This window comes from Arachis stenosperma, chromosome 10 (genome assembly GCF_014773155.1).
Source record: "Arachis stenosperma cultivar V10309 chromosome 10, arast.V10309.gnm1.PFL2, whole genome shotgun sequence".
NCBI lineage: Eukaryota > Viridiplantae > Streptophyta > Magnoliopsida > Fabales > Fabaceae > Arachis > Arachis stenosperma.
The window spans coordinates 98,937,748-98,963,936 of NC_080386.1; the positions used below are offsets into that span (position 1 = coordinate 98,937,748).

The window sequence follows — 26,189 nt, forward strand, 5'->3', positions numbered from 1 at the left end:
ATATCTTTGCTGATTGATTTAGATTCCTATAACTCTAGTCTTTCCTTAGGAGTTGACTAGGACTTTAGGTGTTAATTTAATTTAACCACTTGACTTAGTGGGAGCAAAAATATAATTCTCATCACCATTGATAAGGATAACTAGGATAGGAATTCTAATTCTCATACCTTGCCAAGTGTTTTTCTAATTATTAATTTATTTTTCCTGCTATTTAAATTACCTGTTCCCTATTTCAAAAACCCAAAAAAATATCTTTTTACATAACCAATAATAAATCATACTTCCCTACAATTTCTTGAGAAGACGACCCGAGGTTTGAATACTTCGGTTTATAAATTTATTGAGTTTTTTTACTTGTGACAACTAAACTTTTGTACGAAAGGATTCTCTGTTAGTTTAGAAACTATACTTACAACGCGAACTTATTTGTGAATTTCTTTACCGATAGAAATTCGATCGTCAAATGGTGCCGTTGCCGGGGAGTTGCAAACGTGTGCCTTATTATTGGTTATTGTAAATATTTTTTTTTACTTGTTTATTTGTTTTTGTTCTCCCTTTTTATTTCTATTAGCTACTATGAGTTCTCACCCCTCTCGTTTTGAGTTTGGTTATAATTTTGTTGAAAGGAATGGAAGCTATAATAGGAACATGCATCAAGGTCAAGACAATCAAAGATGGACGGAGCCGCGAGGATTTGATCAACCCTTTAGGCAACAACACCTTCCACGACACTGATGAGCGGATATTTTATACGCTTTTTGGGGGTAATTTCATATTGATTTTAGTATGCTTTAGTTAGTTTTTAGTATATTTTTATTAGTTTTTCGGCAAAATTCATATTTCTGGACTTTACTATGAGTTTGTGTATTTTTCTGTGATTTCAGATATTTTCTGGCTAAAATTGAGGGAGCTGAGAAAAAATCTGATTCAGGCTGAAAAAGGACTGCTGATGTTGTTGGATTCTGACCTCCCTACATTCGGAATGGATTTTTTGGAGCTACAGTAGTCCAATTGGCGCTCTCTCAATTGGGTTGGAAAGTCGACATCCAGGGCTTTCCAGCAATATATAATAGTCCATACTTTCCGCGAAGATAAACGACATGAACTGGCGTTCAACACCAGTTCCATGTTGCATTCTGGCGTTGAACGCCAGAAAAAGGTTGCAAGTTAGAGTTAAACGCCAGAAATAGGTTACAACCTGACGTTTAACTCCAGAAACAGCACAGGCACGTGAGAAGCTTAAGTCTCAACCCCAGCACATACCAAGTGGGCCCCAGAAGTGGATTTCTGCACTATCTATCTTAGTTTACTCATTTTCGGTAAACCTAGGTTACTAGTTTAGTATTTAAACAACCTTTAGAGACTTATTTTGTATCTCATGACATTTTTAGATCTGAACTTTGTACTCTTTGATGGCATGAGTCTCTAAACTCTATTGTTGGGGGTGAGGAGCTCTGCAGCGTCTCGATGAATTAATGCAATTATTTTTGTTCTCTATTCAAACACGCTTGTTTCTCTTTAAGATGTTCATTCGTACTTAACCATGATAAAGGTGATGATCCGTGACACTCATCACCATTCTTAATCTATGAACGCGTGCCTGACAACCACCTCCGTTCTACCTTCGATTGAATGAATATCTCTTGGATTCCTTAATCAGAATCTTCGTGGTATAAGCTAGAATCCATTGGCAGCATCCTTGAGAATCCAGAAAGTCTAAACCTTGTCTGTGGTATTCCGAGTAGGATTCAGGGATTGGATGACTGTGACGAGCTTCAAACTTGCGAGTATTGGGCGTAGTGACAGACGCAAAAGGATCAATGGATCCTATTCCGACATGATCGAGAACCGACAGATGATTACCCGTGCAGTGACAGTGCATTTGGACTATTTTCATTGAGAAGACGGATGGTAGCCATTGACAACGGTGATCCACCAACACACAGCTTGCCATAGGAGGAACCTTGCGTGCGTGAAGAAGAAGACAGGGGAAAAGCAGAGATTCAGAAGACAAAGCATCTCCAAAACTCCAACATATTCGCCATTACTGTGTAACAATTACTAATTTCATGCTCTTTTACTTTTTACAATTGAAACTAAAGAACCCTATCGGTATCCTGACTAAGAATAATAAGATAACCATAGCTTGCTTCAAGCCAACAATCTCCGTGGGATCTACCCTTACTTATGTTAGGTATTACTTGGACGACCCAGTGCACTTGCTGGTTAGTTGTACGGAATTACATAGTGTGAGTGTAATTTTCGTGCACCAAGTTTTTGGCGCCGTTGCCGGGGACTGTTCGAGTTTGAACAACTGACGGTTTATCTTGTTACTTAGATTAGGAAAAATTTATCTTTTTTTTTTTATTTAGAGTCACTAGGATTGCATCTTCTATTATTCCTTTTAAAAATCTTTCAAAAATATTATTTTTCTTTATTAGTTTTTAATTTTTCTTGGAGTCTTTTGTGTAAGTTTGGTGTCAATTGCATGCTTTTCTTTGTCTTTCAATTTTCGAATTGCATGTTCTTTGTTCTTCCTTGATCTTCAAATTGTTCTTGTCAATTTTTCTTGTTTGATCTTTGGTTTGTCTTGTTTTGTGTTATTTCTTGTTTTTCTTGTGCATTTTTCAAATTTTTAGTTTTCAAAAAATTTTTATTTATTAAATACCCTTTTAAAACACGTTAAATTTATAGCTCAGTTGGCTAGAGCGTTGGCTTATGTTCTTGGCAATTGGGTATCTTCCGTTTAAAACTTTTTTTTAAAAATAATTTTTCGTTGATTAAATCTTGTGCTAAACTTTAAGTTTGGTGTTCTCTTGTTAATTTTCTTTAATTTCCGAAAATTTATTTTTGGTTTTCTAAAAATTTTAAGTTTGGTGTTCTTTCTTTTGTTCTGTTGTTCTTGTGAGTCTTCAAGGTGTTCTTGAGTCTTCTTTGTGTTTTAATCTTAAAATTTTTAAGTTTGGTGTGCCTTGATGTTTTTCCTCCAAAATTGTCGAAAACAAGGAGCATTGGATTCAAAAATTTTAAGTCTTGTGTCTTTTGTGTGTTTTTCTCTTTCATAATAAAATTAAAAAAAAAATTATTTTTTTAACTATTTTTAAACAATTTTTTCGAAACTTTTCATAAAAATTCAGATTTCAATTTCAAAAGTTTTCAAAATCTTATCCTTTTAAGATTTTTAAAAAAATCACATCTTTTTCAAAAATATCCTAACCACTTTCTCTCTCCTCACTTTTTCGAAAATCTTCACAAAATATTTTTCAAATTTTTTTATTTTTATTTTTATTTTTAATTTTTTTATTTTAGTTTTTATTTTATTTTATTTTATTATTTTGAAAATTATTTTTCTTATATAATAAAATAAATAAAATAAATCCACATCATCTCTCTTTCTCCATCATGGACCTAAGTGGAAATGAATAGTCCAGAAAGACTCTGGGGTCATATGCTAACCCCACTACTGCTTCATATGTGAGTAGTATCTGTATACCCTCCATCGGAGTTAGTAGTTTTGAGTTGAATCCTCAGCTCATTATCATGGTGTAGCAAAGTTGCCACTATTCCGGTCTTCCACAGGAAGAACCTACAGAGTTTCTGGCACAATTTTTACAAATTGCTGACACAGTACATGATAAAGAAATAGATCAGGATGTCTACAGATTATTACTGTTTCCATTTGCTGTAAAAGACCAATCTAAGAGGTGGTTAAATAACCAACCTAAGGCTAGCATAAGAACATGGAAACAGCTGTCAGAAAAATTTCTGAATCAATATTTCCCTCCAAAACAGATGACACAGTGGTGCACGAAATTGTGATCATCAATGGCGCCATCAACATGGTACGCTCAATTGCAATCTCAACTCTTTATCACAACTTCGCACAACTAACCAGCAAGTGCACTGGGTCGTCCAAGTAATAAACCTTACGCGAGTAAGGGTCGATCCCACAGAGATTGTTGGTATGAAGCAAGCTATGGTCACCTTGTAAATCTCAGTCAGGCAGATGCTATGGTGTGTAGAAACTCCACTGTTGAAAATACATAAGAACAAGGTCTAGGCATGGCCGAGAGACCAGACTCCCAAAGAGGGTTCAATCATAAAAACATGATCAAAAGATCCAAAGATCGAAAGACCTGATCTAAGAACTAGATGTCCCAAGATGAAAATACAATAGCAAAAGGTCCTATTTGTAGAGAACTAGTAGCCTAGGGTTTACAAAAATGAGTAAATGACATAAAAATCCACTTTCGGGCCCACTTGGTGTGTTCTTGGGCTGAGCATTGAAGCTTTCATGTGTAGAAACTTTTCTTGGAGTTAAAACGCCAGCTTTTATGCCAGTTTGGGCGTTTAACTCCCATTCTTGTGCCAGTTCCGGCGTTTAACGCCGGGCAGTTTTGAGCTGATTTGGAACGCCGATTTGGACCATCAAATCTTGGGAAAAGTATGGACTATTATACATTGCTGGAAAGCCCAGGATGTCTACTTTCCAACGCAGTTGAGAGCGCGCCAATTAGGCCTCTCTAACTCCAGAAAATCCACTTTGAGTGCAGGGAGATCAGAATCCAACAGCATCTACAGTCCTTTTCAGCCTCTGAATCAGATTTTTGCTCAGGTCCCTCAATTTCAGTCAGAAAATACCTGAAATCACAGAAAAACACACAAACTCATAGTAAAGTCTAGAAAAGTGAATTTTAACTAAAAACTAATAAAAATATAATAAAAACTAACTAAAACATACTAAAAACATACGAAAAACAATGCCAAAAAGCGTATAAATTATCCGCTCATCACAACACCAAACTTAAATTGTTGCTTGTCCCCAAGCAACTGAAAATCAAATAAGATAAAAAGAAGAGAATATGCAATAAATTCCAAAAACATCTATGAAGATCATTATTAATTAGATGAGCGGGGCTTTTAGCTTTTTGCCTCTGAACAGTTTTGGCATCTCACTCTATCCTTTGAAATTCAGAATGATTGGCTTCTATAGGAACTCAGAATCCAGATAGTGTTATTGATTCTCCTAGTTAAGTATGTTGATTCTTGAACACAGCTACTTTATGAGTCTTGGCCATGGCCCAAAGCACTCTGTCTTCCAATATTACCACCGGATACATACATGCCACAGACACATAATTGGGTGAACCTTTTCAGATTGTGACTCAGCTTTGCTAGAGTCCCCAATTAGAGGTGTCCAGGGTTCTTAAGCACACTCTTTTTGCCTTGGATCACAACTTTATTTTTTTCTTTTTCTTTTTTTTTTCTTTTTCTTTTCCTTCCCCTTTTTTTTCGTTTTTCTCCTTTTTTTTTGTATTCACTGCTTTTTCTTGCTTCAAGAATCATTTTTATGATTTTTCAGATCCTCAGTAACATGTCTCCTTTTTCATCATTCTTTCAAGAGCCAACATTCATGAACAACAAATTCAAAAGATATATACACTGTTCAAGCATACATTCAGAAGTCAAAGTATTGCCACCACATAAAAATAATTAATCTATTATAAAATTCAAAATTCATGCAATTCTTCTCTTTTTCAATTAAGAACAATTTTTTATTCAAGAAAGGTGATGGATTCATAGGACATTCATAACTTTAAGGCATAGACACTAAGACACTAATGACCATAAGACACAAACATAGGTAAACATAAGCATAATTTTCGAAAAGCAGAAAAATAAGGAACAAGGAGATTAAAGAATGGGTCCACCTTAGTGATGGTGGCTTGTTCTTCCTCTTGAAGATCTTATAGAGTGCTTGAGCTCCTCAATGTCTCTTTCTTGCCTTTGTTGTTCCTCTCTCATGATTCTTTGATCTTCTCTGATTTCATGGAGGAGGATGGAATGTTCTTGGTGCTCCACCCTTAGTTGTCCCATGTTGGAACTCAATTCTCCTAGGGAGGTGTTGATTTGCTACCAATAGTTTTGTAGAGGAAAGTGCATCCCTTGAGGTATTTCAGGGATTTCATGATAAGTGGGATCTCTTGTTTGCTCCATCCTTTTCTTAGTGATGGGCTTGTCCTCATCAATGGGGATGTCTCCCTCTATGTCAATTCCAACTGAATAACAGAGGTGACAAATGAGATGAGGAAAGGCTAACCTTGCCAAGGTAGAGGACTTGTCCACCACCTTATAAAGTTCTTGGGCTATAACCTCATGAACTTCTACTTCCTCTCCAATCATGATGCTATGAATCATGATGGCCCGGTCTATAGTAACTTCAGACCGGTTGCTAGTGGGAATGATTGAGCGTTGGATAAACTCGAACCATCCCCTAGCTACGGGCTTGAGGTCATGCCTTCTCAGTTGAACCGGCTTCCTTCTTGAATCTCTCTTCCATTGAGCGCCCTCTTCACAAATGTCTATGAGGACTTGGTCCAACCTTTGATCAAAGTTGACCCTTCTAGTGTAGGGGTGTTCATCTCCTTGTATCATGGGCAAGTTGAATGCCAACATTACATTTTCCGGACTAAAATCTAAGCATTTCCCCCGAACCATTGTAAGCCAATTCTTTGGGTTCGGGTTCACACTTTGATCATGGTTCTTGGTGATCCATGCATTGGCATAGAACTCTTGAACCATTAAGATTCCGACTTGTTGAATGGGGTTGGTAAGAACTTCCCAACCTCTTCTTCGGATCTCATGTCGGATCTCCGGATATTCACTCTTTTTGAGTTTGAAAGGGACCTCGGGGATCACCTTCTTCATGGCCACAACTTCATAGAAGTGGTCTTGATGCACCTTTGAGATGAATCTCTCCATCTCCCATGACTCGGAGGTGGAAGCTTTTGCCTTCCCTTTCCTCTTTCTAGAGGTTTCTCCGGCCTTAGATGCCATAAATGGTTATGAAAAAACAAAAAGCAATGCTTTTACCACACCAAACTTAAAAGTTTGCTCGTCCTCGAGCAAAAGAAGAAAGAAGAGAGTAGAAGAAGAAGAAATAGAGGAGATGGAGATGGCTTTGTGGTTCGGCCAAAGGGGGAGAAGTAGTGTTTAGGTTGTGTGAAAATGAAGGGGTGAAGATGGGTTTATATAGGGGTGGAGAGAGGGGTAGGGTTCGGCCATTATAGGTGGGTTTGGGAGGGAAAGTGGTTTTAATTTGAATGGTGAGGTATGTGGGGTTTTATGAAGGATGGATGTGAGTGGTGAAGAGAATAGTGGGATTTGATAGGTGAGGGGTTTTTGGGGAAGAGGTGTTGAGGTGATTGATGAATGGGTGAAGAACAGAGAGGGTGGTGGGGTAGGTGGGGATCCTGTGGGGTCCACAGATCCTGAGGTGTCAAGGAAAATTCATCCCTGCACCAAGTGGCGAGCAAAAATGCTCTTCATGCCAATTCTGGCGTTAAACGCCGGGCTGGTGCACATTTCTGGCGTTTAACGCCAACTTCTTGCCCTTTCCTGGCGTTTAACGCCAGTCTGGTGCCCCTTTCTGGCGTTAAACGCCCAAAATGGTGCCAGACTGGGCGTTAAACGCCCATTTGCTGCCCTTACTGGCATTTAAACGCCAGCAAGGCTTTCCTCCAGGGTGTGCTATTTTTCTTTCTGTTTTTCATTCTGTTTTTGCTTTTTCAATTGATTTTATTACTTCCCATGATCATCAACCTACAGAAAACATAAAATAACAAAGGAAAATAGATAAATATAACATTGGGTTGCCTCCCAACAAGCGCTTCTTTAATGTCAGTAGCTTGACAGAGGGCTCTCATGGAGCCTCACAGATACTCAGAGCAATGTTGGAACCTCCCAACACCAAACTTAGAGTTTGAATGTGGGGATTCAATACCAAACTTAGAAGTTGGTTGTGGCCTCCCAACACCAAACTTAGAGTTTGACTGTGGGGGCTCTGTTTGACTCTGTTTTGAGAGAAGCTCTTCATGCTTCCTCTCCATGGTAACAGAGGGATATCCTTGAGCCTTAAACACAAAGGATTTTTCATTCACTTGAATGATCAGTTCACCTCTGTCAACATCAATCACAGCCTTTGCTGTGGCTAGGAAGGGTCTGCCAGGGATGATGGATTCATCCATGCACTTCCCAGTCTCTAGGACTATGAAATCAGCAGGGATGTAATGGTCTTCAATATTTATTAGAACATCCTCTACAAGTCCATAAGCTTATTTTCTTGAATTGTCTGCCATCTCTAGTGAGATTCTTGCAGCTTGTACCTCAAAGATCCCTAGCTTCTCCATTACAGAGAGAGGCATGAGGTTTATGCTTGACCCTAGGTCACACAAGGCCTTCTTGAAGGTCATGGTGCCTATGACACAAGGTATTGAGTACTTCCCAGGGTCTTGTCTCTTTTGAGGTAATTTCTGCCTAGACAAGTTATCCAGTTCTTTGGTGAGCAAAGGAGGTTCGTTCTCCCAAGTCTCATTACCAAATAACTTGTCATTTAGCTTCATGATTGCTCTAAGGTATTTAGTAACTTGCTCTTCAATGACATCTTCATCCTCTTCAGAGGAGGAATACTCATCAGAGCTCATGAATGGCAGAAGTAAATCCAATGGAATCTCTATGGTCTCATTATGAGCCTCAGATTCCCATGGTTCCTCATTAGGGAACTCATTGGAGGCCAGTGGACGTCCATTGAGGTCTTCCTCAGTGGCGTTCACTGCCTCTTCCTCCTCTCCTAGTTCGGCCATGTGGATCATGTTAATGGCCTTGCATTCTCCTTTTGGATTCTCTTCTGTATTGCTTGGAAGAGTACTAGAAGGAAGTTCAGTAACTTTCTTACTCAGCTGACCCACTTGTACCTCCAAGTTTCTAATGGAGGACCTTGTTTCAGTCATGAAACTTTGAGTGGTTTTGATTAGATCAGAGACCATGGTTCCTAAGTCAGAGTGGTTCTGCTTAGAACTCTCTGTCTGTTGCTGAGAAGATGATGGAAAAGGCTTGCCATTGCTAAACCTGTTTCTTCCACCATTATTGTTGTTGAAACCTTGTTGAGGTCTCTGTTGATCCTTCCATGAGAGATTTGGATGATTTCTCCATGAAGAATTATAGGTGTTTCCATAGGGTTCTCCCATGTAATTCACCTCTTCCATTGAAGGGTTCTTAGGATCATAAGCTTCTTCTTCAGATGAAGTATCTTTAGTACTGCTTGGTGCAGCTTGCATTCCAGATAGACTTTGAGAGATCATATTGACTTGCTGAATCAATATTTTGTTCTGAGCCAATATGGCATTCAGAGTATCAATCTCAAGAACTCCTTTCTTCTGATTGGTCCCATTGTTCACAGGATTCCTTTCAGAAGTGTACATGAATTGGTTATTTGCAACCATTTCAATGAGTTCCTGAGCTTCTGCAGGCGTCTTCTTCAGATGAAGAGATCCTCCAGCAGAGCTATCCAATGACATCTTGGACAGTTCAGATAGACCATCATAGAAGATACCTATGATGCTCCATTCAGAAAGCATGTCAGAAGGACACTTTTTGATCAATTGTTTATATCTTTCCCAAGCTTCATAGAGGGATTCTCCTTCCTTCTGTCTGAAGGTTTGGACTTCCACTCTAAGCTTACTCAATTTTTGAGGTGGAAAGAACTTTGCCAAGAAGGCATTGACTAGCTTTTCTCAAGAGTTCAGGCTTTCTTTAGGTTGTGAGTCCAACCAAATCCTAGCTCTATCTCTTACAGCAAAAGGGAATATCATAAGTCTGTAGACCTCAGGGTTAACCCCATTAGTCTTGACAGTGTCACAGATTTACAAGAATTCAACTAAAAACTGATGAGGATCTTCCAATGGAAGTCCATGGAACTTGCAATTCTGTTGCATTAGAGAAACTAATTGAGGCTTAAGCTCAAAGTTGTTTGCTCCAATGGCAGGGATAGAGATGCTTCTCCCATAGAAGTCGGGAGTAGGTGCAGTAAAGTCACCCAGCACCTTCCTTGCATTGTTGGCATTGTTGTTATTTTCGGCTGCCATGGGTTCTTCTTCTTTGAAGATTTCTGTTAGGTCCTCTACAGAGAGTTGTGCCTTAGCTTCTCTTAGCTTTCGCTTCAAGGTCCTTTCACGTTCAGGGTCAGCCTCAACAAGAATGCTTTTGTCTTTGTTCCTGCTCATATGAAAGAGAAGAGAACAAGAAAATATGGAATCCTCTATGTCACAGTATAGAGATTCCTTGAGGTGTCAGAGAAAAAGAAAAATAGAAGGAAGAGGTAGAAAATTCAAACTTATCAAAGAAAGATAGAGTTCGAATTGTGCATTGAGGAATAGTGTTAGTCCATAAATAGAAGGATGTGAGAAGAGGGGAAGAAATTTTCAAAAATAAGTTAAAAAGATTTTAAAAACATTTTGAAAAATAATAATTGATTTTTGAAAACTAAGAGTGGAAAAGAAATCAAGTGATTTTTGAAAAAGATTTTGAAATTAGAAATCAAAAAGATATGATTGAAAACTATTTTGAAAAAGATGTGATTAAGAAGATATGATTGAAAAGTTATGGTTTTTTAAAAAGATGTGATTGAGAAGATATGATTTGAAAAACAATTTAAAAAGATTTGATTTTGAAAGTTAATGACTTGGCTAACAAGAAAAGATATGATTCAAACATTAAACCTTTCTCAACAGAAAAGGCAACATACTTGAATTGTTGAATCAAATCATTAATTGTTAGCAAGTATCTTTGAAAAAGAAAGAAATTGATTTTGAAAAATATATGATTGAAAAGATATGATTTGAAAAAGATTTGATTTTGAAAAATTTTGAAAACTTGAAAAAAATTTGAATTAAAAACATAATCTTCCCTCTTATGCCATCTTGGCGTTAAACGCCCAGAATGGTATCCATTCTGGCGTTTAACGCCCAAAATACTACTCTTTTGGGCGTCAAATGCCCAGCCAGGCACCCTGGCTGGCGTTTAAACGCCAGTTTTCCTTCCTCACTGGGCGTTTTGAACGCCCAGCTTTTTCTGTGTAATTCCTCTGCTGAATGTTTTGAATCTTCAATTCTCTGTATTATTGACTTGAAAAGACACAAATTAAAAATTTTTTGGATTTTTAATAATGAGGAATATTCAAAATGCAACTAAAATCAAATAAACAATGCATGCAAGACACCAAACTTAGAAGTTTGTATACTATTGACACTAACAAAATGAGAATGCATATGAGAAATAACAAAACACACAAGACAAGAGAATTTAAAGATCAGAGCAAGAAATCATCAAGAATAACTTGAAGATCAATTAAGAAACATGAATGAATTCGAAAAATGCAAGAAAAACAGAAACATGCAATTGACACCAAACTTAAAATGAGACACTAGACTCAACAAGAAACATAAAATATTTTTGGTTTTTATGATTTTGTAATTTTTTTGGTTTTTTTCGAAAATTAAGTGGAATAGAAAATAAAGATATCAAAATTCTTAATGAGAATTCCAGGAATCATGCAATGTTAGTCTAAAGCTTCAGTCTAAAGAAATTAGACATGGCTAGCCAAGCTTCAGCAGGACATTGCATTCAAGAGCTAAATTGATGAAAATCAATCAGCTTTGGTGATGATAAGAACATCACCTTGAAACACTAGAATTCATTCTTAAGAACTCTGAAAAAAAAATACCTAAGCTAAGCAACAAGATGAACCGTCAGTTGTCCAAACATAATCATCCCCGGCAACGGCGCCGAAAACTTGGTGGACGAAATTGTGATCATCAATGGCGCCATCAATGTGGTACGCTCAATTGCAATCTCAACTCTTTATCACAACTTCGCACAACTAGCCAGCAAGTGCACTGGGTCGTCCAAGTAATAAACCTTACGCGAGTAAGGGTCGATCCCACGGAGATTGTTGGTATGAAGCAAGCTATGGTCACCTTGTAAATCTCATTCAGGCAGATTTAAATGGTTATAGCTGATTTATGAATAACGCATAGAATAAAGATAGAGATACTTATGTAATTCATTGGTGAGAATTTCAGATAAGCGTATGGAGATGCTTTGTCCCTTCCGTCTCTCCGCTTTCCTACTGTCTTCATCCAATCCTTCTTACTCCTTTCCATGGCAAGCTGTATGTTGGGCATCACCATTGTCAGTGGCTACAGTCCCGTCCTCTCAGTGAAAATGTTCAACGCGCTCTGTCACAGCACGGCTAATCATCTGTTGGTTCTCAATCAGGTTGGAATAGAATCCATTGATTCTTTTGCGTCTGTCACTAACGCTTTGAAGCTCGTCACAGTCATTCAATCATTGAATTCTACTCAAAATATCACAGACAAGGTTTAGACCTTCTGGATTCTCTTGAATGCCGCCATCAATTCTAGCTTATACCACGAAGATTCTGATTAAGGAATCCAAGAGATAAACATTCAAGCCTTGTTTGCTTGTAGAACGGAGGTGGTTGTCAGGCACGCGTTCATAAGTGAGAATGATGATGAGCGTTACATAATCATCACATTCATCATGTTCTTGGGTGCAAATGAATATCTTAGAACAAGAATAGGCTGAATTGAATAGAAGAACAATAGTAATTGCATTAATACTCGAGGTACAGCAGAGCTCCGCACCTTAATCTATGGTGTGTAGAAACTCCACTGTTGAAAATACATAAGAACAAGGTCTAGGCATGGCCGAGAGGCCAGCCTCCCAAAGAGGGTTCAATCATAAAAACATGATCAAAAGATCCAAAGATCGAAAGACCTGATCTAAGAACTAGATGTCCCAAGATGAAAATACAATAGCAAAAGGTCCTATTTGTAGAGAACTAGTAGCCTAGGGTTTACAGAAATGAGTAAATGACATAAAAATCCACTTCCGGGCCCACTTGGTGTGTGCTTGGGCTAAGCATTGAAGCTTTCATATGTAGAGACTTTTCTTGGAGTTAAACGCCAGCTTTTATGCCAGTTTGGGCGTTTAACTCCCATTCTTGTGCCAGTTCCGGCGTTACGCCGGGCAATTTTGAGCTGATTTAAAACGCCAGTTTGGGCCATCAAATCTTAGGCAAAGTATGGACTATTATACATTGCTAGAAAGCCCAGGATGTCTACTTTCCAACGCAGTTGAGAGCGCGCCAATTGGGCTTCTGTAGCTCCAGAAACTCCACTTTGAGTGCAGGGAGGTCAGAATCCAATAGCATTTGCAGTCCTTTTTAGCCTCTGAATCAGATTTTTGCTCAGGTCCCTCAATTTCAGTCAGAAAATATCTGAAATCATAGAAAAACTCACAAACTCATAGTAAAGTCCAGAAAAGTGAATTTTAACTAAAAACTAATAAAAATATAATAAAAACTAACTAAAACATACTAAAAACATACTAAAAATAATGCCAAAAAGCGTATAAATTATCCGCTCATCACACAGCTAAGGCTGAGCATCCAAGGCTTTAAACAAGGAGATAATGAATCTCTTTATGATGCCTGGGAGAGATACAGAGAGATGCTAAAAAAATGCCCCTCTGAAATGTTTTCAGAGTGGGTGCAGTTAGACATATTCTATTATGGGCTTACAAAGAAAGCTCAGATTTTTCTAGACCACTCAGCTGGTAGATCTATCCATATGAGAAAGATAATTCAAGAAACTCAAGAGCTCATTGATACAGTTGCCAGAAATCAACATCTGTACCTAAGCAGTGAACCTTCCATGAAAGAAGAGGCTAAAACAGTAACTGTCGAACTCAATCCTGCAGAACAAGTTACTGAATTCAATCAGCAATTAGATTTTTTAACAAAACAACTAGCCGAATTCAAGGAGATACTACAAGACACAAGAATGGCTAATATGAATCTACTATCAGAAAGCTTGGTTTGACTGAAGAAGTCAAACCAACCCGGATATGTCTCCAACTTGCTGATGGCTCCATTAAATACCCATCAGGCGTGATTGAAGACATGATTGTCAAGGTTGGGCCATTTGCCTTTCCCACTGACTTTGTGGTGCTGGAAATGGAGGAGCATAAGAGTGTAACTCTCATTCTAGGAAGACCTTTCCTAGCAACTGGACGAACCCTCATTGACGTCCAAAAAGGGAAAGTAACCCTGAGAGTCAATGAGGACGAGTTTAAGTTGAATGTTGTCAAAGCTATGCAGCATCCAGACACCCCAAATGACTGCATGAGCATTGATATTATTGACTCTCTGGTAAAAGAGGCCAATATGACTGAGAGTCTTGAATCAGAACTAGAGAATATCTTTAAAGATGCTCAGCCTGATCTGGAGGAACCAGAGAGAATACTAGAACCTCTGAAAATCCCTCAGGAAGAGGAGAAACCTCTTAAACCCGAGCTCAAACCATTACCACCATCCCTGAAATATGCATTTCTGGGAGAAGGTGACACTTTTTCTGTAATCATAAGCTCTACCTTAGATCCACAGGAAGAGGAAGCACTAATTCAAGTGCTAAGAACACACAAGACAGCTCTTGGATGGTCCATAAGTGATCTTAAGGGCATTAGCCCAGCAAGATGCATGCACAAGATCCTATTGGAGGATGATGCTAAGCCAGTGGTTCAACCATAGAGGCGGCTGAATCCAGCCATGAAAGAGGTGGTGCAGAAGGAGGTCACTAAATTACTAGAGGCTGGGATTATTTATCCTATTTCTGATAGCCCCTGGATAAGCCCTGTCCAAGTCATCCCTAAGAAGGGTGGCATGATAGTGGTTCATAATGAAAAAAATAAACTGGTTCCTACAAGAACAGTTACAGGGTGGCGTATGGGTATTGATTACAGAAGGCTCAATACAGCTACCAGAAAGGATCATTTTCCTTTACCATTCATAGACCAGATGCTAGAAAGACTAGCAGGTCATGAATACTACTGCTTCTTGGATGGATATTCAGGTTATAATCAAATTGCAGTAGATCTCCAGGATTAAGAGAAAACAACATTCACATGTCCATCCGGAGTATTTGCATACAGAAGGATGCCATTTGGTCTGTGCAATGCACCTACAACCTTTCAAAGGTGCATGCTTTCTATTTTCTCTAATATGATGGAAAAATTTCTGGAAGTCTTCATGGATGACTTTTCAGTATTTGGAGACTCATTCAGCTCCTGTCTTGACCATCTAGCACTTGTTCTAAAGAGGTGCCAAGAGACTAACCTAGTTTTAAACTGGAAAAAATGTCACTTTATGGTGACTGAAGGAATTGTCCTTGGGCACAAAATTTCGAACAAGGGAATAGAGGTGGATCAAGCTAAGGTAGAGGTAATTGAAAAATTACCACCACCTGCCAATGTTAAGGCAATCAGAAGTTTTTTGGGGCATACAGGATTCTATAGGAGGTTTATAAAAGATTTTTCGAAAATCGCCAAACCTTTGAGTAATCTGCTAGCTGCTGACACGCCATTTATCTTTGATAAGGAGTGTCTGCAGGTGTTTGAGACTCTAAAAGTTAAGCTGGTCACAGCATCAGTCATCTCTGTACCAGACTGGACACTACCATTTGAATTAATGTGTGATGCCAGTGACCATGCCATTGGTGCAGTGTTGGGACAAAGGCATGACAAACTTCTGCACGTCATTTATTATGCCAGTCGTGTTCTAAATGGCGCACAGAAGAACTACACAACCACAGAAAAAGAGTTACTTGTAGTGGTTTATGCCATTGACAAGTTCAGATCTTATTTAGTAGGATCAAAAGTGATTGTGTACACTGACCATGCTGCTCTTAAATATCTACTCACAAAGCAGGATTCAAAACCCAGACTCATAAGATGGGTGTTGCTTCTGCAAGAGTTTGATATAGAAATAAGAGACAGAAAAGGGGTAGAGAACCAAGTAGCAGATCACCTGTCCCGAATAGAACCAGTAGAAGGGGCGTCCCTCCCTCTTACTGAGATCTCTGAAAACTTTTCGGATGAGCAACTCTTTGCCATCCAGGAAGTGCCATGGTTTGCAGACATTGCAAACTACAAGGCAGTGAGATTCATACCCAAAGAGTACAGTAGGCAGCAATCAAAGAAATTGATCACGGATGCAAAATACTATCTTTGGGACGAACCATATCTCTTCAAGAGATGTGCAGACGGAGTAATCCGTAGATGTGTGCCTAAAGAAGAAGCACAAAAGATCCTCTGGCACTGCCATAGATCACAGTATGGAGGATATTTTGGAAGTGAGCAAACAGCCACAAGAGTCCTCTAATGTGGCTTCTACTAACCTACTTTCTATAAAGACTTCCGAGTGTTTGTACTTAATTGTGACAGTTGCCAAAGTTCTGGCAATCTGCCTCACAGTTATGCCATGCCTCAACAAGAGATCTTGGAGATTGAGTTGTTTGATGTATGGGGTATTGACTTTATAGGGCCTTTCCCACCATCATACTCAAACACTTATATTCTGGTGGCAGTGGATTATGTATCCAAATGGGTGGAAGCTATTGCAACACCCACTAATGACACTAAGAGAGTGCTAAAATTCCTCCAGAAACACATCTTCAGCAGATTTGGTATCCCTAGAGTACTGATCAGTGATGGGGGCACTCATTTCTGTAATAAACAGCTTTACTCTGCTTTGGTTCAATATGGAGTTAACCACATGGTAGCTACTCCATATCATCCACAGACAAATGGGCAAGCTGAAGTCTCTAATAGAGAACTTAAAAGAATCCTGGAACGGACTGTGATTAATCGTAGAAGGGATTGGGCAAGAAGCTTGGATGATACACTGTGGGCATACAGAACAGCATTCAAGACTCCTATAGGAACTTCTCCATATTAGCTTGTGTATGGAAAAGCTTGTCACTTGCCAGTGGAACTGGAACATAAGGCCTACTGGGCAACCAGATTCCTAAACCTTGATGCCAAGTTAGCTGGAGAAAAAAGATTGCTCCAGTTAAATGAGCTAGAGGAATTCAGACTCAATGCTTTCGAAAATACAAAAATTTACAAAGAGAAAGCAAAAAGATGGCATGATAAGAAGTTGTCATCCAGAGTCTTTGAGCCAGGGCAAAAAGTTCTGCTGTTTAACTTTAGGCTCAGATTATTCCCCAGGAAATTGAAATCCCGGTGGAGAGGTCCATATGTGATTACAAGTGTGTCACCATATGGATACGTAGAGCTTCAGGATAATGATTCTAACAAAAAGTTCATTGTTAATGGACAGAGTGTCAAACATTATCTTGAAAGCAATTTTGAGCAAGAATGCTCAAAACTGAGACTTGATTAAAGCTCAGTAATAGTCCAGCTAAAGACAATAAAGAAGCGCTTGCTGGGAGGCAACCCAGCCATTAACAAAGCTTATTTGTTAATTAATTGAATTTTACAGGTTCATGTTAATTATCTTCAAGGGAAAATAGCAATTGCATGAGTTTATAGAGTTACAAAAGGATTCAGAGGATAAAACAGCAAAAAGAAGCTCATTGGTGCGAAAAAGCCAGTAAGAGCTGTTTTGGGCGTTAAACGCCCAAAAGAAGCATTTACTGGGAGTTTAACGCCAGTAGAGATAGCTATCTGGGCGTTAAACGCCAGAAAGAAGCATCTTCTGGGCGTTTAACACCAGATTTACAGCGTCTTGGGCGTTCAGAAAAATGCCCAGTGACAAAGGAGTTCCTGGCGTTTAATGCCAGCCAGAAGCAACAGCTGGGCGTTAAACGCCCAGGAGAAGCTACAAATGGGCGTTAAACGCCCATAACATGCAGCGTTTGGGCGTTTAACGCCAAGATTATGGGGAGGAGGTAAATTCGTTTTCAATTCAAACTTTTTCCATTTTTTATGTTTCAATTCATGATTTCTTGCATAAACATGTTACAAACTCTCATATTCCAAACTTCAATTCCAAAAATTTGTAATCCTAATTTTTCAAATCATTTTTCAAAGATATCAAATGTATCTTAATTCAGAAACACAAATCCTTTTTAAATCCTCTCCAACTTCTTTTCAAATGTTTTTCAAAACTCAATTATCTTTTTTCTTCTCAAATCTTTTCTTTTAAATTCATTATATCCTCTTTTCAAAATTCAGATTTATTTTTTTAAACATCTTTCCTATCTTTTCAATTTTAAATTGCATCTTTTTCCTATCATACTTATCTTCTATCATATCTCCTTCAAAATTTTCGAAAAAAAACCCACCCACCCTTCCCTTTAAATCCTAGTTTGGCCTCACTCCTCTCCTCCACAATTCAAAAAATAGGCTCTCCTTCTATCCCTCTCCTTTCCTTTCTTTTGCTTGAGGACAAGCAAACCTTTAAATTTGGTGTGTTTATCCATGATCACTAAACCAATACCCACTAAGATCATGTCTCCTAAGGGAAAACAAACCACTCCAAGAGGCAAGAAAGAGAATATTCCAAAACCACTTTGGAATCAAGGGAAGTTCTTAACCAAGGAACATTCAGACCATTACTACAAAATAATGGGTCTAAGATCAGTGATCCCAGAAGTTAAATTCGATCTGAAAGAAGACGAATTTCCAGAGATCCAAGAGCGAATTCGAAACAGGAGCTGGGAAATCCTAGCTAATCCTAAAATAAAGGTGGGAAGGAACATGGTTCAGGAATTCTACTCTAATCTGTGGCAAACAGACAGGTAGAGATTAGCTGGAGCCGCCTTCTATGACTATCGAACTCTGGTCAGAGAAAAGATTGTTCACCTTCACCCTAACAAAATCAGGGAGGTCTTTAAGCTACCTCAACTGAAAGATGACCCAGACTCCTTTAATAGGAGAATGATGAGAACAAATAAGGGCTTGGTCAAAATTCTAGAGGACATATGCCTCCCTGGAACTAAGTGACAACTAGCACAAAGGATGTCCCAAATCAACTCAAGAGAGAAGATCTCAAACCAGTCGCCAGAGGCTGGCTGGACTTTATTGGGCGTTCTATACTGCCCACTAGCAACCGCTCTGAAGTCACCATCAAAAGAGCAGTAAGATCCATTGCATTATGTTGGAAAAAGAAGTGGAAGTTCATCAGCTGATTTCTTGTGAACTTTACACAATTGCAAACAAGAACTCCAAAGATGCCAAATTGGCTATGTAAAGATGCTGGGGTGAAGATGGGAGTAACTGAGTATATTTCAGTTGAGCGACCAATCACCAAAAAGTCAATGGAAGGACAACAAGTGCAGGACGACCCCATCAAGAGGAGAGCACAGGAGTTCCTCCTGGAAATCCCTCAAATTGAATACTGGGAGCATCTTGAAGCATCTGTCACCAAGTTACAAGAAGCTATGGAGCAACTAATGAAAGAATAGCAAAATCAAAATAGCATGCTTTGCAAACTGCTTAGGGAATAAGAAGAGCAAGGGCGTGAACTGAAGCAACGGAAGCATCAGAAGCTGTCTCTTGAAGGGTCAAGAACCCCACAGATTAAAGGAGCATCCACCTCCCAAAATAAAGGTTGTTGAGTCCTAATCTTTGCCTTAACTCTGTGATAATTGTTCTTATTAGGAATCTACCTTAGAAGTTATATATTAGTAGTAGTAATTAGTATATCTATCTTGATTTTATCTCCAATTAAGCTATAATTTATTTTTCTCATCATCATCAAACATAAATAAAATAGTAGATTTTTAGAATAAAGAGGCAATATTTTTTCGAGTTTTTAATAAGGAAAATTCTAATTATTTAGATGTGGTGGCAATACTTTTTGTCTTCTGAATGAATGTCTGAACAGTGCATATTTTTGATATTGAATTTTATGAATGTTAAAATTGTTGGCTCTTGAAAGAATGATGAATAAGAGAAATATTATTGCTGATCTGAAAAATCATGAAATTGATTCTTGAAGCAAAAAAAGCAAAAAAAAAAAGAGAGAAGAAAAAGAGGTAGAAAAAGCCAATAGCCCTTTAAACCAAAAGGCAAGGGTGAAAAGGATCCAAGGCTTTGAGCATCAATGGATAGGAGGGCCCAAGGAAGTAAATCCAGGCCTAAGCGGCTAGATCAAGCTGTCCCTAACCATGTGCTTGTGGCATGCAGGTCCAAGCAAAAAGCTTGAGATTGAGTGGTTAAAGTCGTGATCCAAAGCAAAAGAGTGTGCTTAAGAACTCTGGACACCTCTAATTGGGGATATTAGCAAAGCTGAGTCACAATCTGAAAAGGTTCACCCAGTTATGTGTCTGTGGCATTTATGTATCCGGTGGTAATACTGGAAAACAAAGTACTTAGGGCCACGGCCAAGACTCATAAAGTAGCTGTGTTCAAGAATCAACATACTATACTAGGAGAATCAATAATACTATCTGAAGTCTGAGTTCCTATGGATGCCAATCATTCTGAATTTCAAAGGATAAAGTGAGATGCCAAAACTGTTCAGAAGCAAAAAGCTACTAGTCCCGCTCATCTAATTAGAATCTGAGCTTCACTTAAAACCCTGAGATATTATTGCTTCATGATTTCTTTTTATCCTATTTTATTTATCTAGTTGCTTGGGGACAAGCAACAGTTTAAGTTTGGTGTTGTGATGAGCGGATATTTTATACGCTTTTTGGGGGTAATTTCATATAGATTTTAGTATGTTTTAGTTAGTTTTTAGTATATTTTTATTAGTTTTTAGGAAAAATTCATATTTTTGGACTTTACTATGAGTTTGTGTTTTTTTCTGTGATTTCAGGTATTTTCTGGCTGAAATTGAGGGAGTTGAGCAAAAATCTGATTCAGACTGAAAAGGACTGCTGATGTTGTTGGATTCTGACCTCCCTGCATTCGGAATAAATTTTTTGGATCTACAGAAGTCCAATTCGTGCGCTCTTAATTGGGTTGGAAAGTAGACATCTAGGGCTTTCCAGTAATATATAATAGTCCAAACTTTGCACGAAGATAAATGACGTGAACTGGCGTTCAACGCCAGTTCCATGTTGCATTCTGGCGTTGAACGCCAGAAACAGGTTGCAAGTTGGAGTTAAACGCCAGAAACAGGTTACAACCTGACGTTTAACTCCAGAAACAGCCCAGGCACGTGAGAAGCTTAAGTCTCAGTCCCAGCACACACCAAGTGGGCCCCAGAAGTGGATTTCTGCACTATCTATCTTAGTTTACTCATTTTTGGTAAACCTAGGTTACTAGTTTAGTATTTAAACAACTTTTAGAGACTTATTTTGTATCTCATGACATTTTTAGATATGAACTTTGAACTCTTTGACGGCATGAGTCTCTAAACTCCATTGTTGGGGGTGAGGAGCTCTGCAGCGTCTCGATGAATTAATGCAAATATTTCTGTTCTCTATTCAAACACACTTGTTTCTCTTTAAGATGTTCATTCGTACTTAACCATGATAAAGGTGATGATCCATGACACTCATCACCATTCTTAATCTATGAACACGTGCCTGACAACCACCTCTGTTCTACCTTTGATTGAATGAATATCTCTTGGATTCCTTAATCAGAATCTTCGTGGTATAAGCTAGAATCCATTGGCAGCATCCTTGAGAATCCGGAAAGTCTAAACCTTGTCTGTGGTATTCCGAGTAGGATTCAAGGATTGGATGACTGTGACAAGCTTCAAGCTCCCGAGTGTTGGGCGTAGTGATAGACGCAAAAGGATCAATAAATTCTATTCCGACATGATCGAGAACCGACAGATGATTAGCCGTGCGGTGACAGCGCATTTGGACCATTTTCACTGAGAGGACGAATGGTAGCCACTGACAACGGTGATCCACCAACACACAGCTTGCCATAAGAGGAACCTTGCGTGCGTGAAGAAGAAGACAGGGGAAAGCAGAGATTCAGAAGATAAAGCATCTCCAAAACTCCAACATATTCTCCATTACTGCGTAACAATTACTAATTTCATGCTCTTTTACCTTTTACAACTGAAACTAAAGAACCTGATGAGCGGATAATTTGTATGCTTTTTGGCATTGTTTTTAGTATGTTTTTAGTATGATCTAGTTAGTTTTTAGTATATTTTTATTAGTTTTTAGTTAAAATTCACTTTTCTGGACTTTACTATGAGTTTGTGTGTTTTTCTGTGATTTCAGGTATTTTCTGGCTGAAATTGAGGGATCTGAGCAAAAATCTGATCCAGAGACTCAAAAGGACTGCAGATGCTGTTGGATTCTGACCTCCCTGCACTCGAAGTGGATTTTCTGGAGCTACAGAGGCCCAATTGGCGCGCTCTCAACGGCGTTGGAAAGTAGACATCCTGGGATTTCCAGCAATATATGATAGTCCATACTTTGCCCAAGATTTGATGGCCCAAACCGGCGTTCAAAGTCACCTCAAGAAATTCCAGCGTTAAACGCCGGAACTGGCACCAAAATGGGAGTTAAACGCCCAAACTGGCACCAAAGCTGGCGTTTAACTCCAAGAGGAGTCTCTACACGAAAATGCTTCATTGCTCAGCCCAAGCACACACCAAATGGGCCCGGAAGTGGATTTTTATGTCATTTACTCATCTTTGTACACCTTAGGCTACTAGTTTTCTATAAGTAGGACCTTTTACTATTGTATTTGACATCTTGGTAGCTATCTTCGTTTTATGCTATCTTAGATCACTGGGAGGCTGGCCTCACGGCCATGCCTAGACCTTGTTCTTATGTATTTTCAACGGTGGAGTTTCTACACACCATAGATTAAGGTGTGGAGCTCTGCTGTACCTCGAGTATTAATGCAATTACTATTGTTCTTCTATTCAATTCCGCTTGTTCTTTGTCCAAGATATCACTTGTTCTTCAACTTGATGAAGGTGATGATCCGTGACACTCATCATCATTCTCACTCATGAACAAGGTGACTGACAACCACTCTTGTTCTACAAGCATATGAGGCTCTAGTGTTTATCTCTTGGATTCCTGATACACGATGCATGGTTGATCGCCTGACAAACGAGTGCTCGCCTGACAAACGAGCCAGCCATTCCATGAGATCAGAGTCTTCGTGGTATAGGCGAGAACTGATGGCGGCATTCAAGAGAATCCGGAAGGTCTAACCTTGTCTGTGGTATTCTGAGTAGGATTCAATGATTGAATGACTGTGACGTGCTTCAAACTCCTAGCAGGCGGGGCGTTAGTGACAGACGCAAAAGGATCGATGGATTTTATTCCGGCCTGACCGAGAACCGACAGCTGATTAGCCATATGCTGTGACAGAGCATGGGAACATTTTCACTGAGAGGATGGGAGGTAGCCACTGACAACGGTGAAACCCTACATGAGCTTGCCATGGAAAGGAGTAAGAAGGATTGGATGAAGACTGTAGGAAAGCAGAGAGACGGAAGAGAAGGCATCTTCATACACTTATCTGAAGCTCTCACCAATGATATACATAAGTATCTCTATCTTTATCTTTATGCTTTATTCGTTTATCACTATACCCATTTGATTCTGCCTGACTGAGATTTACAAGGTGACCATAGCTTGCTTCATAGCAACAATCTCCGTGGGATCGACCCTTACTCGCGTAAGGTTTATTACTTGGACGACCCAGTGCACTTGCTGGTTAGTTGTGCGAAGTTGTGTTTATGCCATGGTATTGAGCACCAAGTCTTTGGAGCCATTACCGGGGATTATTTAAATATGGACAAAGTAGTGATCACAATTTCGTGCACCAAGTTTTTGGCGCCGTTGCCGGGGATTGTTTGTGTATGGACAACTGACGGTTCATCTTGTTGCTTAGATTAGGTATTTATTTTTTTCGAAATTCTTGAAGATGAATTCTAGAGTTTCATGATGATTTGTTGAAATCTGACTGGCTGAGAAGCCATGTCTAATCTCATTGGACCGAGGTTTCAACTTATCATCACAGAAGCTTGTTGATTTTTTATCAATCTTGCTTTTGGAGCAGTGATCTGCTAAGGCTTGGCTGGCCTTTGGCCATGTCTAGTGTTTTGGACCGAAGCTTTCTTTGAAAGCTTGGCTGGCTGTGAAGCCATGTCTAATTCCTGGACCGGAGTCTTAGACTAGCATTGCACTGATTCCTGGAATTCTCATTAAGAATTTTGATATCTTTTTCCACTTAATTTTCGAAAATCACAAAAAAAAAATCATAAAAAAACCAAAAATATTTGATGTTTCTTGCTTGAGTCTAGTGTCTTATCTTAATTTTGGTGTCAATTGCATACATTCATTCATGTGTCTTAAGGATCTTCAAGTAATTCTTGATAATTTCTTACTCTGATCTTTGAATTCTTTTGACTTGAGTGTTTATGTGTCTCATATAGTGTCAGTAGTATACAAACTGCTAAGTTTGGTGTCTTGCATGCATTGGTATTTGATTCTTGTTGCATTTTGATTATTAAAAATCCAAAAATATTTTTAATTTGTGTCTTTTCAAGTCAATAATACAGAGAATTGAAGATTCAGAACATACTGCAGAGGAATCACACAGAAAAAGCTGAGCATTCAAAAATGCCCAGTGAAGAAGACAGACTGGCGTTTAAACGCCAGCCAGGGTACCTGGTTGGGCGTTTAACGCCCAAAAAGGGTGCATTTTGGGCGTTAAACGCCAGAATGGATACCATTCTGGGCGTTTAACGCCAGGATGGCACAAGGGGGAAGATTTTGTTTTTCAAATCAAATTTTTTTTTCAAGTTTTCAAAGTTTTTCAAAATCAAATCTTTTTCAAATCATATCTTTTCAATCAAATGCTTTCAAAATCAATTTCTTTCCTTTTTCAAAGATACTTACTAACAATTAATGATTTGATTGAACATCTCAAGTTTGTTGCCTTTTCTGTTGAGAAAGGTTTAATGTTTGAATCATATCTTTTCTTGTTAGGCAAGCCATTAATTTTTAAAATCAAATCTTTTTAAAATTGTTTTCAAAACATATCTTTTAAATTTGTTTTCAAATCAAATCTTTTCAATCATATCTTTTTAATCACATCTTTTTCAAAATAGTTTTCAATCAAATCTTTTTAATTTCTAATTTCAAAATCTTTTTCAAAAATCACTTGATTTCTTTTCCACTTTGAATTTTCAAAAAATTATCAATCAATTTTCAAAATGTTTTTGACATCTCTCTAATTAATTTTCGAAAATTCTCTTCCCTCCTTCTCACATCCTTCTATTTATGGAGTACTACTCCTTCTTAATGCACAATTCGAACTCTATCTAATCAAGTTCGAATTCTTCTACCTCCTTCTTCTATTTTTCTTTTCCTCTGACACCTCAAGGAATCTCTATTCTGTGACATAGAGGATTCCATATTTTCTTGTTCTCTTCTCTTTCATATGAGCAGGAGCAGAGACAAAGGCATTCTTGTTGAAGCTGACCCTGAACCAGAAAGGACCTTGAAGCGAAAGCTAAGAGAAGCTAAGGCACAATTCTCTATAGAGGACCTAACAGAAATCTTCAAAGAAGAAGAAGACATGGAAGCCGAAAACAACAACAATACAAACAATGCAAGGAAGGTGCTGGGTGACTTTACTGCACCTACTCCCGACTTCTATGGGAGAAGCATCTCTATCCCTGCCATTGGAGCAAACAACTTTGAGCTTAAGCCTCAATTAGTTTCTCTAATGCAACAGAATTGCAAGTTCCATGGACTTCCATTGGAAGATCCTCATCAGTTCTTAGCTGAGTTCTTGCAAATCTGTGACACAGTCAAGACTAATGGGGTTGACCCTGAGGTCTACAGACTGATGCTATTCCCTTTTGCTGTAAGAGACAGAGCTAGAATATGGTTGGACTCACAACCTAAAGATAGCCTGGACTCTTGGGAAAAGCTAGTCAATGCCTTCTTGGCAAAGTTCTTTCCACCTCAAAAATGGAGTAAGCTTAGAGTGGAAGTCCAAACCTTCAGACAGAAGGATGGAGAATCCCTCTATGAAGCTTGGGAAAGATACAAACAATTAATCAGAAAATGTCCATCTGACATGCTTTCTGAATGGAGCATCATAGGTATTTTCTATGATGGTCTCTCTGAACTATCCAAGATGTCTTTGGATAGCTCTGCTGGAGGATCTCTTCATCTGAAGAAGACGCCTACAGAAGCTCAAGAGCTAATTGAAATGGTTGCAAATAACCAATTCATGTACACTTCTGAAAGGAATCCTGTGAACAATGGGACAAGTCAGAAGAAAGGAGTTCTTGAGATTGATACTCTGAATGCCATATTGGCTCAGAACAAGATATTGACTCAACAAGTCAATTTGATTTCTCAAAGTCTGTCTGGAATGCAAAATGCACCTGGCAGTACTAAGGATGCTTCATCTGAGGAAGAAGCTTATGATCCTGAGAACCCTTCAATAGAAGAGGTGAATTACCTAGGAGAACCCTATGGAAACACCTATAATTCTTCATGGAGAAATCACCCAAATTTCTCATGGAAGAATCAAGAGAGACCTCAACAAGGTTTCAATAACAATGGTGG

The 26,189-nt window shown here is 38.7% G+C and overlaps 2 non-coding genes across 2 annotated transcripts; one reads left to right on the top strand and one right to left on the bottom strand.

Moving 5' to 3' along the window:
* Positions 1-9,410: 9,410 nt before the first annotated feature.
* On the top strand, positions 9,411-9,518 carry LOC130959174 (small nucleolar RNA R71). Its single transcript, XR_009078269.1, has one exon. It is a non-coding gene; the product is annotated as a small nucleolar RNA R71 (small nucleolar RNA).
* Positions 9,519-25,590: 16,072 nt separating this feature from the next.
* Positions 25,591-25,694, bottom strand: LOC130958260 (small nucleolar RNA R71). Its single transcript, XR_009077392.1, has one exon. It is a non-coding gene; the product is annotated as a small nucleolar RNA R71 (small nucleolar RNA).
* Between the last annotated feature and the right edge of the window lie 495 nt (positions 25,695-26,189).